Consider the following 11,832-nt stretch of genomic DNA (forward strand, 5'->3'; position numbering starts at 1 on the left):
CCCCCCTCTCTCTCTCTCTCTCTCTCTCTCTCTGTGACTATCATGAATAAATAAATAAAATATTTTTTTAAAAAAATTGTGTTATTCCAAGGTAAGAGGCAGCAGAGCCGTGGTTCTCCTGGCTGAGGAAGCATCTGGCCCATGTTGCTAAGAGCAGCCACCAGAGGAGCCAGGCTGCTGAGGGTGGGGGGCAAGGAGCAGTGACCTAGGACGGATGGCTACAGTCCCTCCAGTCTCAGGGCGAGAGGAGCCCCTGGGAGGTTGTCTGAGACCTTTCCTCCAGGCAGATACATGAAGAATAGGGATTTTATTTTAAAGGTTCTAGGAGGAAACAAATATCGTGTCCAGCAGTAAATCTGAGTTATTCTGTATTCTTGGTCAGGAAGTTCGAAATCGAAATATGTGGCCCGGATCCTTGGGTTATGTTGTCAGATCAATTAGGGAACATGAGGAGAAAATCTGCAGGGAAAACTCGTTAAGGCAGGTGGCTGGAGAGGAGGAGCCAGTGGAAGAGACCACATGGAGAAGAGACGGGGTTCACCAGGCACCCCACTGCCAGCACCCGTTGGTCACAGTGAGTCTGGCCCAGAGGCTGTTTCTAAAATCTCAATCAATACAAAGGGCAGTTGTATTGCTATCTTTAAAAAAAAATTTCCCAGGGGACCGGGTGGCTCAGTGGTTGAGTGTCTGCCTTCAGCTCAGGATGTGATCCCGGGGTCCTGGGATCGAGTCCCACATTGGGCTCCCCATGGGGAGCCTGCTTCTCCCTCTGCCTGTGTCTCTGCCTCTCTCTCTCACATATCTCTCATGAATAAATAAATGAAATCATTAAAAACAATATTTTCCCCATCATTTTAATGGGGAAGTGTAGTAGGCCAGGTCCCAATGTGGTGATGGAAATCCATAAATTATTTTGCACATCAAGAGGTGCAGATACCCTCTGAGAGATCTTTCTGAATCTAGTTCAATGTCTGGTCATTGTCCTTCGGTGTTTCTCCCAAAGGAGAGAGACCTTCTCCCTAGGTCTCTAGGTCCTTCTCCCTAGGCCATCTCTAGGCCTGGTCTTGGTATAGATGGCCTTTAAACCTTTCCTGCTACACTGGATCTGCCAAAAAGCTGAAAGCCAGTGAGTGGCAGCTGAATATGTTCTAGAAACCAGAGACAGGGGTGGTGTCAGTACTACTGCCACCATACTAGACCCATAGAAAGTCAAGACAGAAGCCCACTCAGTCAAAGATAAACAAGAAACAGAACTGCACAGTGTGAAGAGGAAATGAGACTTGAAACACCCTGAGGTTTACCCCTTTGCCTCTCTCTCTATGCCTCTCATGAATAAATAAAATCTAAAAAGAAAAAAATAAAAGAAAATCAAAGGCTCATTAGTTCACTACTTTGTTTTGACTCTGGTTCAATACTTTTAACTTTTGGTAAAGGAATAGCCATGCTAGATGTCATAGTCGGGGAGGCCTGGAGTGGAGGGTCAACATGGGGCGATGACACTTTCCACACTCAGGGAGGTCCCTGTCTAGTCAGAGGAAGGATGGCAAAGCGAGATGATCCATTTTACCCACAATTCTCTAGCCCAACGGTGGGCACCCTGCAGTTACCCTTACAGGATAACCCTCAGTGGACCATATATATGTGTTTCGATATCTTCACCTACTACAAAGCCAGGCAAAAGAGCTTCTCAGATCACAGACGTAAATCTCATAAAAAATAACAGGCGTGGAATGTGAGAAGCAGTTGTCACCCCAAGGGAGGCACCAGGAGTAAGGCCACAGCCTGAACGGCCAAGTCAGGAAACCTAAATTCAGAGCTTGACTGTTTCAGTCACCGGCTGCAGGTTGTGAGTGGACTTATTTCTCCTATCTTTGGCTTTAGTTTCCTCATTTCTGATAGTAGATTAGCACGCCAATCTCCCCAAGTTCTTGTGACAGTTCAGCTAGATTATTTCATGTACCTAGAGCCCTTGGCTCACGGTTGGCAAATGCTGACTGTCACTCCCTCCTCCCCCCTTCTGCCCCCCCTCAAATGTACAGAACCAGGGAGGAAAGGGAGCCGGTGGCCGCCAGGAGGGGGCGAAGCGGGGTGCAGGGATGTGCCTGGCTGTGGTTTTTGCAGGGAGCAAGCTGCAGCTACCCTCGCCTTCCAAAGGAGACGCTTTGCTGTGCTCTAAGGGAAACCAGCTCCTTGACATCATCTGGCCTCGAGGAGCAGACACCAGGGAGCGAGACAGGTCGGGCCAGGGCAGAGAGATCTGGGCTGAGACTGGAGGCCAAGGCTGCGCTTCCCAGCCTGCTCTGCCCAGGGGCCTCTCCCTTGCCTCAGGACGCATTTTGGATTCTTCCTCCTACGGGTGTGCTCTCCAGCCCACAGGCCTGTGCGGCAACCAGACTCCCAGCGATGAGCTGGACTGCTGGCTGGCCACGTGGCTTGGACGCCACCGGACTCTGCAGTCTGGCGGGACGGGTCAACTGCAGCCTTGGTGCGGGGCATCTGATCCAAGCCTAGAAAGGAGACGTCTGTAGGCTTGCTCTCTTTTATTATTATTGGAAAATGATTATATACATAAATATACACACAGACCAAAAACTGGAGCAGCAGACCGAAAGGTTACCGGTGATCTCGCCCCTTGGGGTTGGGGTTGACCACTGTAGGTGGATCTGATCTGGAAGTGTCTCAATGCTCCCTTGTTAAAAACTAAATTACCCTGTACTCTTACTTCTTTCACAAAGTTTTCTTTTGGCCTAATGAGACACAGGGCACATTTCAAGACAATTCAAGGCTCTTGGTTCTGGAGGTGCCCCAGATTTTGGAGGTGAAGGGGGAGCCCTTCTGGAAGATGGTGCCAGGTCCCAGGCCCAGACGTGGCCTTCAGAGGCCGGTGCTAGTGAGGAGTGTCAGTCACATGCTGTTAGGAGCCAAAGAGCTGACCCTTCCTTGGACTGAAGAACTCAGCAGAGAAGAGGGATGAGGTTGTTGCATCTGGATTTCCGCGATCAGAGCAGGACAGGCACAGACAGAGAAATGCACAAAAGAGCCCCAACCAACCTCATCTCTCCAGTGCCTCCTCTTAATATACTCTGGGCATCTTTCCCCAACTGCAAGGCCTCTCAAGGGCAGTCCATTCTGCTGGCCTCTGCATTTCGAAGAAGGATGAGGTGGGGTTCGTAATTACCCCATATCTCTATGAATTAGAGTAATATTCAATTAGTACATCGTGCATTTAAATGATTTATTTATGATGCATAATTGATAAAGTTCTGTGTACACAGCTTTGCTGAGTCACTTGAAAAGTTTCAAGGCCTCAGATGACGGCTAGGCTTTCTCTCAGCACTTGGCATCCTTGCAACCTGTTCTTCTGGGGCCTGTTCCACCAGAGACCTTGTCCTTCTTGCAGGCCCGGGTCTGTGACTTTCAAAACCAAAATGGCTGCATCTCAGCTGCTGAGAAGCCAGGGCAAGTCCTGGCATTTCTGCTGCCACCTCAGGAGGGAAGGACGGTGTCAAGAGCAGGTGTGGAAGTGGACCTCATTCTCCAGGAGCTAACAGAGCGGAAGGGAACAGCTGGCTGGCCCAAGTGGTGGCCCAGTGAGGGGAGGTCTCCCAGCATGGCTTGTGCTTCCAGCTCCGGCTTCAGGGACGAGGGGACACCTGGATGGCTCACCTTCCTGTCACGAAATTTCGCTGACAGCCTCTACCAGTCTCAAGATGGTAGCCCAGGCAGGCCGAGCAGGCAGAGAAACTGGGCCCAGGGCAAGTCCATCTGTGGGGGCTGTCTTAGTTTGCTGGGGCTGCCCCAGAAAGGTACTGCAGGATAGGGGCCTTGAGAAACAGAAATGTCTTTCTTCACGATTCCAGAAGCTGTGAGATCAAAATGTAGGCAGTGTCAGCTTCTTCAGAAACCTCTCTCCTAGGCTTATAAATGGCTGTCCTCCCCCTGTGTCTCCACCTGTTCTTCCCTCTATGTGTGTGTCTGTGTTCTCATCTCCTCTTAAAAAAAAAAAAAAAAAAAAAGATTTTATTTATTTATTTGGCAGAGAGAGAGAGAGAGGCCATAAGCAGGGGGAGTGGCAGAGGGAGAAGTAGGCTCCCCACTGAGCAGGGAGCCAGATGTGGGACTCAATCCCAGGACCCAGAGATCATGACCTGAGTTGAAGGCAGATGCTCAACCGACTGAGCCATTCAGGCGCCCTTCATCTCTTCTTTTTATAGTGGTGATGTTGGATTGGGGCCCATCTCATAACCTCATTTTAATGTAATTATATCTTTAAAAGCCCTCTATCTACACCTACCACTTGCAAGAAACAAAAGCCACCTCAAGGGCAGCATAGGTGTTACACAAACAACGTATGTAATTTTTAATTTTCTAGTACCCACAGTAAAGAAATTTAACAGAACCCGATAAAATGAATTTTAACAAATATATTAATTCAGTACATCCAAAATATTTTTACTTTGACACGGAATCAATATGAAAATGTTTAATGAAATTTATATATATTTATATATAAATATTATATTATAAAATATTAAATATGACATATGTTATAAATATAATAATGTATTATATATTGTGATAATATGTTATTATTCATAATATATATGGAAAATGATAATATATGTATTTGTGTATCTCTAAGGGACTCTGGTGTGCGAGCCTCCAGTCCCACCAAGCACACAATTAAAGTCATTCTCTGGATCATTCAGGTCCTAAGGTCATCTTTTTCTCTGTAATCTAAATTGAGTGATTGAGGTGCCTGGCTGGCTCAGTCCATAGAATATGTGACTTTTGATCTTGGGATTGTGAGTTTGAGCCCCATGTTGGGTGTAGAGGTGACTCAAAAATAAAAGTCTTTGAAAAATATAAATAGGGCAGGTGGGTGGCTCAGTCAGTTAAGTGTCTGCCTTCTGCTCAGGTCATGATCTCAGGGTCCTGGGATTGAGCCCATATGAGGCTTCCCGCTCCACGGAGAGCCTGCTTCTCCTGCTCCCCCTGTGGCTCCCTTGCTCATGCTCTTTTTCTCTCTCCCTTATATAAATAACATCTTTTATTAAAAGAAAAAGAAAGAAAGAAAGAAAAGAAAGAAAGAAAGAAAGAAGAAAGAAAGAAAGAAAGAAAGAGAAGAAAGAGAGGAAGGAAGAAAGGAAAGAAAGGAAAGAAAAAAAGAAAGAAAGAAAGAAAGAAAGAAGAAAGAAAGAAAGAAAGAAAGAAAGAAAGAAAGAAAGAAAGAAAGAAGAAAGAAAGAAAGAAAGATTGTTTCTCTAGAATCCCAGCTCTGATGATCTTGGAGCACAAGGACATATTTGCTGGGAGCCTGTGGATGTGCCCCTGCTTTAGGATTAAGGAATCAGGGGCAGGGCGGGATGATCTGCCAGCCTGAGAAACGTGCCAACACCCCAGCACCCTGGGGACTCAGCCAGCCAGCCTGCACCATGGAGGCAGGCCAACCCGACAGCATACAGCCGTGTCCAGCTCTGCTTAGTTGTCAAGATAACGAGTGCGGGGCGAGCTCCGTGATACCCCCTCGCCCCTTACAGAGGAGCCCGCTGAAGCTTCTGAAGGTGGTACGACTTGTGGAGGCCGCTCACGGGGGAGACGGGCCGCTTCCAACCTGGGTCCCTCGTCATTCCAAAATTGCCGCTTTTCATGGTGCCCAGGGTCGCAAGGACTCAGATTTCAAAATAATCGCCTAAGAAAACAGGACTCTAAGGTTGGAGGCACCTGGGTGGCTCCCCGGGGTCCCGGGATCGAGTCTCGCACTAGGCCCCCTGCACGGAGCCTGCTTCTCCCTCTGCCTGTGTCTCTGCCCCTCTCTCTCTCTGTGTCTCTCATGAATAAATAAAATCGTTTTTTTAAAAATGTTAAGGTTAAGTGGGAAATACCGTTGCTGTCGTGTCGGCGGATTCGGGGCCGCCGTGCAAGCTCCGGTGCCCGAGCAGGCCCGCCCCGCGGGCGTCTACCCTTCCCGTTGGCCGGTCCCGGGTCAGGCCAGCCCTCCCCGGCCGGCGGGCTCCAAGGGCCAGCGGAAGCCTCAGGGAGCGGAGCCACATAATCAAGGCGCATCCTGGCGTCACGGGGCTCACCCAGGCCTTGTCCACGAAGTCCCGAGCCGGCGGTGCCTTCCGAAGGAGCCCCCCGCCCCGCGCCCCCGCCCCGCGCCCCCAGCGCCCCCCCCCACCCCGCGCCCCTTGCCCCAGCCCCGGCGCCCCCTGGGCCGCATTAGGAGACTCACGTGGGTGGGTCTCAGTTTGATTATACTCGTCAGGCCGGGGATTTGGGGAGCTTTAATTTAAAGGTGGTGTTGAATGCTTTTAGATTATTTTGAACTTTTGAGGCCCCGGCAGCAACACGCGGCTTTTGTAAATGACAGAGCAAAGCCGCGAGGCCGTGCGCACGGGAGGGCAAGGATCAGAGCAGATCCCCAGGGACGCGCCTCCGCCTCCGCCTCCGCCTCCGCCTCCGCCTGGCAGGGAGGAGCTCAGCGCCCGCTCGTCGCTCCAGGCGGTGGGGGTCGGGGGCGACGCCCCGAGACGTCCCTCGGACCCTGGGCTCCGCCACGGCGACCCCTGGGTCGGGCTCTTCAAATCCTGAACTGCTGCCGGAGGAAAATGGTCAGCGAAGTTGGCCTGGACTTAAGGCCTCCTCGGGGCGGGAGATGGAGATGGAGATGGAGATGGGAAAGGGTCCTGGAGATGTCTGCGTCCCGCTTGGTAGGGGTCCGCGAGCTCTGGGCCGGATCTCAGCCGGGCTGAGGGCTGAGGGCTGAGGGAGAGCTCGGGGCCTGGGGGCCCCAGGCCTGGCCGGGCGGTCAGACCCCTGCGGTTCTTTGTTTGTTCGTTTGTTTTTAATATATACATTTTTAAAAATTTATTTACTCATGGGAGACGCAGAGACACAGGCAGAGGGAGAAGCAGGCTCCATGCAGGGAGCCCGACGTGGGACTCGATCCCGGGTCTCCAGGACCACACCCTGGGCTGCAGGCGGCACTAAACCGCTGAGCCACCCCAGCGTCCCGTAGACTCCTGCATTCTTGCCACCGGTCTGCCAAGTGACCTCGGGTGAGTCACTTAACCTCTCCGGGTCTCCTTTTTGGAGTCTAGAAGATTCTGATAGGAACCCCAAGGCATGGGAGTAGGATGCTAAAATGGGACTCAGTATGACTCACTCTCGGTGGAAACTCCAGAAGCTGAGAAGTACTGGTGGACACTAGGAGGCAAGAAAACCCCAATGCAAGGTGGGGTGCTAGAGCACTGAGGCAGGCAGGCCACTGTGAAGATTTGTCCTCTCACCAAAATCTGCCTGGAGGATCCAAACGGGTTGAGGTTAGGAAGCTCCCAGACTTTCTTCACAGCTAGGCGAGGGCATGCCAGGCCCTATAGGTCCTCCCTCCTGCTCTAAAGTCAAGAAGGAGGTGCAGGACTTCCCTCTTTTCAATCCAGTTGAGACAGGCTTCCAAAGAATCCCTTGGAGAGGCTGACCCATGTCCCCAGGGGTGTGTTGGGGACAGAGGCCAGGTCTGACTCCCACCCCAAGAAGCCCAGAGGCAGAGGCTCATCACAGCAGCCTGGCGACAGAGCAGAGAAGTGCACTGAGGGCCGATCCCCCGACCACACGGGCAATGGCCCACAGATCTGACATGAGACCCCAGGAAGGGAAGGGGCTTGGCAGAACCTTAGACCTGACCCCCTTGGGACACCTGGCGGGAAAGGGGACCCAACAGAACCAGCAGATTTTCATGTGGTCAGGGGTGGAAGGAGAGAAGGTGATACCCACTGCAGCTGAGGCCTCCTCCAGAAGACAATGCCACCCACAAAAAAACAACAGAAAGGTGCCTGATGGGAACCCATCAAAGCAGGAGGCAACAACGTGGGTGGGGTAGGACGCCAGTCAAATATTACCTGTCCTGCCCTACCTCTCCTCCCTCCACTATCTCCAAACCATGGAGGAGCCACAAGTGGTCCCATGAAGTGAGGAAGAGGAAGAGGAAGGACCAGGCAAGAGGACCCTGGGGAAGACTCCAGCATCCTCTGTCTGCTGCCTGTCAGACCCAAGCGGGGGGGAAGGAGAAGATTTCACTGTTGAGGTAGGTTTGAGTTTCATAGCTACGGCAGACTGCATATTTTATTATGAAAATGAGAGTATTCTTAAAACATAAAGTGACTGGGAGACTTTTCAAAAACGACAGGAAAAACCATGGGGTTTGTCCAAGTGGGTAAAAATTGATCCCTAAAATGGATTTGAAGGGTCAACAGCAAGAAAGAATAAAATTGTTTTTTTTTTTAACGTGGACCCCCACAGAGTTCAGCTCGTTCAGCGCGCCAAGTACGCAATCTTCAGGGACCAGAGTGTGCCAGCAAGGATGACCCTGTAGAACAGGTGTCACTTGGCGAGAGCAGCCAGTCCATTCACTAGCCTGGCTGGATGTCTGAGATGGCGCAGGATGACAGCGGAGCCTCTGCTCCCTGGATGCAGAGCTTGGAAGGATTTGAAGACACACTGCCTCTTTTTGGTCCCTGGATATTTGGTGCATGTCCCAGAATAAATACACTTCTAAAAGTGCTCCATTGCCTCTAACATGTATCTTTAAATCATTAACACTGTTAGATAAAAGGAGACTCATTTCATTTTACTTTATCAAGTATATACTAAAGGCCAGAGAGGGGACTGTTCTTTTGGTGCAAATGACAAAAACCAAGGCAGAAATGGAAAGAAGGAAAGAAGGGAGGGGGAGGGAGGGAAGGAAAGAAACAAAGGAAGGAAGGGAGTGTGGGCGGGAAGGAAAGAAAATAAAAAGACAAAGGGGGAACCTTTACTAGCTCAAGTATCTGAAAAGTTCAGGCAATATTCATGCAGGTATGGCTGTATCCAGGAGCTCAATTAATGTTTTTCCAAACATATCTTTCTCCACTTCTCGGCAGTGCATCCACTTTCCTACACAGGGTAAGTAACCACTAGAAGCTCTAACCTTGTAGTCTATCAACTGAGTAACCCCAGCAAAAATGAAGAGACTTTCAGTAGGTTTCAGTAAAAGTCACAGCTTGAATTTCATTGGCCTTGCTTAAATTGCATGTCCGGTCTTGAGCTGATCATCAGGACTCTGAAGGCTGTGGCCTTGCACTTATGCTCCCTAGGGCAGGGCTGTGGGATCAGCCCCAGGGAAAACATGGCACGTGAGCAGGAAAGAGCTGCTGCTTCTTGAAGACAGGGATGTGGGGCACATGTAGGCAAAAGCAACAGGTGCCTGCTTTGGACACAGAGTCCGTAAGTAAACAACAAAGCCAGGATTCAAACTTCCATCTTTTGATTGCTAAACCAAAGATTTTTTTGTTTACTGCCATGTCCCTCTTTTTGTTTTATCAGCCAGGATTAATAGGGTAAGTTTGCAGTTTAGAAACTCAATTTATCCCACCCGCCTAGGTAAAAGACTTGCTAAAAATAAACCCATGTAAACAAAATCATTTCATATACAAGACAGCAAATGGAATCATTGGCCTCATTTTATTAGTATTGTTCAAGATAAGAATTGGTGCTCTAATTTAGTCTGACACTAGAGAAAGCTCTAATTTGATAAACCCCTGATTCAGGACTACAGAGCACCCTTGCTTTCACATGAGCGAGACACAACGACAAGTCGGCAGTAGAGTCAGATGCATTCTTCGATGTTCTCTGGAGTTCTGACATCCTGTCACAATTAATTCTAAAAGCAGAGAGCTGAATATGGCTTGTGGAAGTGACAATGTTGTTCATTTGTCAGACAAGAGAACAAGAGCATAAATAGGATGACTAATGCGAAGTTTGGGGGTTTTCTTTTATTTATTTACTTGCACATAAAAAAAGAGTTTTTTTTTTCTGCAGTGAAATGACAATTAAATTTTTAATCATCTGTATCCCTGCTCCATAAAACTTTAGAAATTTCAGTGAAACGAGTGGCTTCATGCAGGTTATTGGCCAGCCCCTCACCCCAATGACACAGTATTTTGCCTGAAACACAGAGGTGCAGCAACAGTGGGGAGGCGGGCCCTGATACAAGCAGATCGTGTATTTCTTTACTCTTCTCTTGATCCTCTGCTTCCTGGCTACAAAACTCAGGATTGGAAGAAGTGCAGATCCTGCTCTTCCAGGACCTGGGATGGAGGGAGTGGTCATTGGGAACTACAGGGCAATGTGCACAGAACGCGAGTTATGGTATATGATGCAGGCAAACTGTCGATGGACAATGTATTTTTACTTTATTTTATCTTATTTTACTTTATGTATTTAAAGGAGTCTCCACATCCAGCATAGAGCCCAAGCCAGGCTTGAACTCACGACCCTGAGACCAAGACCTGAGCTGAGATCAAGAGTTGGATGCTGAACTGACTGAGCCACCCAGGCACCCTGGTCAATACATTTTTAAAGAAGTCATTGTGGGCACACCATGTTACTGAGAAAAGTGGGCTTTCCTTGACTCCCCGCAAAGAGAAGCTTATCCCTTAGAGTGGTAAGTGACTCGTGCTAACCATTGGTCAATCAATTACCTGTCCGCACAGAAGTCTGACGTGAGGCCAAGCACTCGGTGACAGCCTCTTTCAAGCTTGATAAACTTCCACCTGTCCATCCATCTGAGAAATATTCCTGAGTGCTCTCATGTGCTGGACTGTGCCCAGGAGACCCAATTTTTGACATCGGGGAGTGTAAAGCACCAGGAACGCGTGCATGGAAGAAAGGTATTCTAGGAGCGCAGAACCAGGCCCTGACCATGCCTGGGGTCCTGCTTTCAGCAAACAGTGCTGCCCCAGGTGTGGGTCTTTAAGAGTGTCACAGCCAATGTGGGACAACAGCTGGAAGGATGAGGCTGCCCAGGGCGCCCTGCACAGAAGGAAGGCTTTGTGCTAGCTCAGTGTGGAAACTCTGAGTCGGGGCAGTGCGGGCTTTCAGATGGATTTCCTATCATTTATCTTCTTATCAAAAGGTTTAATCACTTCCCACTCTCCTGACTGTACGGGAATAATGAGCTTATTCTGTCCCTACCAATACAATGCACAATAGAAACAGTTCAGAGACTCTTCGGCCTCCTAAAATGAATGTCTTATTGTGTAAACATCATTAAAACCACAGGAAAAGGAATGTTTAAAGACGAAAAAGAAATCTCAGTAATCCCACGCACAGCCGTTGCATATTGCCTGCTGGCGTTTGTGTGCGCACCAAGATGAATTTTACGTGAAAATTAGTTGTCATTTCCCTACGAAGCTGAATATAGTCTGACATGTAACGGACCTGTGGCTTCTGGAGAAGCTCAGTATGTTCCCCCAGGATTTTCGGCTTCTCTATCCAGAATGAAAAAGTACTTGAAAACAAATCGTGGTGGTTTCTGCCCAGAGTTGGATTGCTTAAGTCTTGCTCTGGAAACAGTTAAAAATTGCATTACGTTCCCAGAGGGCAAGGTCTATATTATATACCTTGATGCCTCAATTAGCTCCCCTTCCTCCCTAAACAAAGCTCCTTTCTATGAAGTCAGAGGTATTAAATAACAAAAGCAGCTTGGAACCTGAGACGTCCTGGGAGGCAGTGGCTGACACCGTGCCAGGTCCCACGCAGAGCTGTCAAGTCCTCCAAGTGATTCAGCTTCCCCAGACTCCTTCCTCTGTCCTCTCTGCCTGGTCAGAGTCAGGGTGCTCATCACTCTCCCCGCCACCAGAAGGGAGAGTCCTCTGCAACTCACCAGTCCTTCCATCCCATGGAAGAATTCAGCACTGATACTGTCACTTGGGCTGTGTTGAATCTTCCCTCTGGTCATATAATAAGGATGGATTTTATGCACTTGTAAGTGGGTGAAGACGTATGGAAGCA

The 11,832-nt window shown here is 49.2% G+C and overlaps 1 long non-coding RNA gene across 2 annotated transcripts; it reads left to right on the top strand.

Moving 5' to 3' along the window:
* Nucleotides 1-6,480: 6,480 nt before the first annotated feature.
* Nucleotides 6,481-8,659, top strand: LOC121494327. Of its 2 annotated transcripts, none has more exons than XR_005988791.1 (3): nucleotides 6,481-7,061; nucleotides 7,749-8,086; nucleotides 8,302-8,659. It is a non-coding gene; the product is annotated as an uncharacterized LOC121494327 (long non-coding RNA). The 2 variants fall into 2 exon arrangements; XR_005988790.1 differs by having other exon boundaries at nucleotides 7,949-8,086.
* The last annotated feature ends 3,173 nt before the right edge of the window (nucleotides 8,660-11,832 follow it).

The sequence above is a fragment of the Vulpes lagopus genome, chromosome 7 (genome assembly GCF_018345385.1).
Source record: "Vulpes lagopus strain Blue_001 chromosome 7, ASM1834538v1, whole genome shotgun sequence".
NCBI lineage: Eukaryota > Metazoa > Chordata > Mammalia > Carnivora > Canidae > Vulpes > Vulpes lagopus.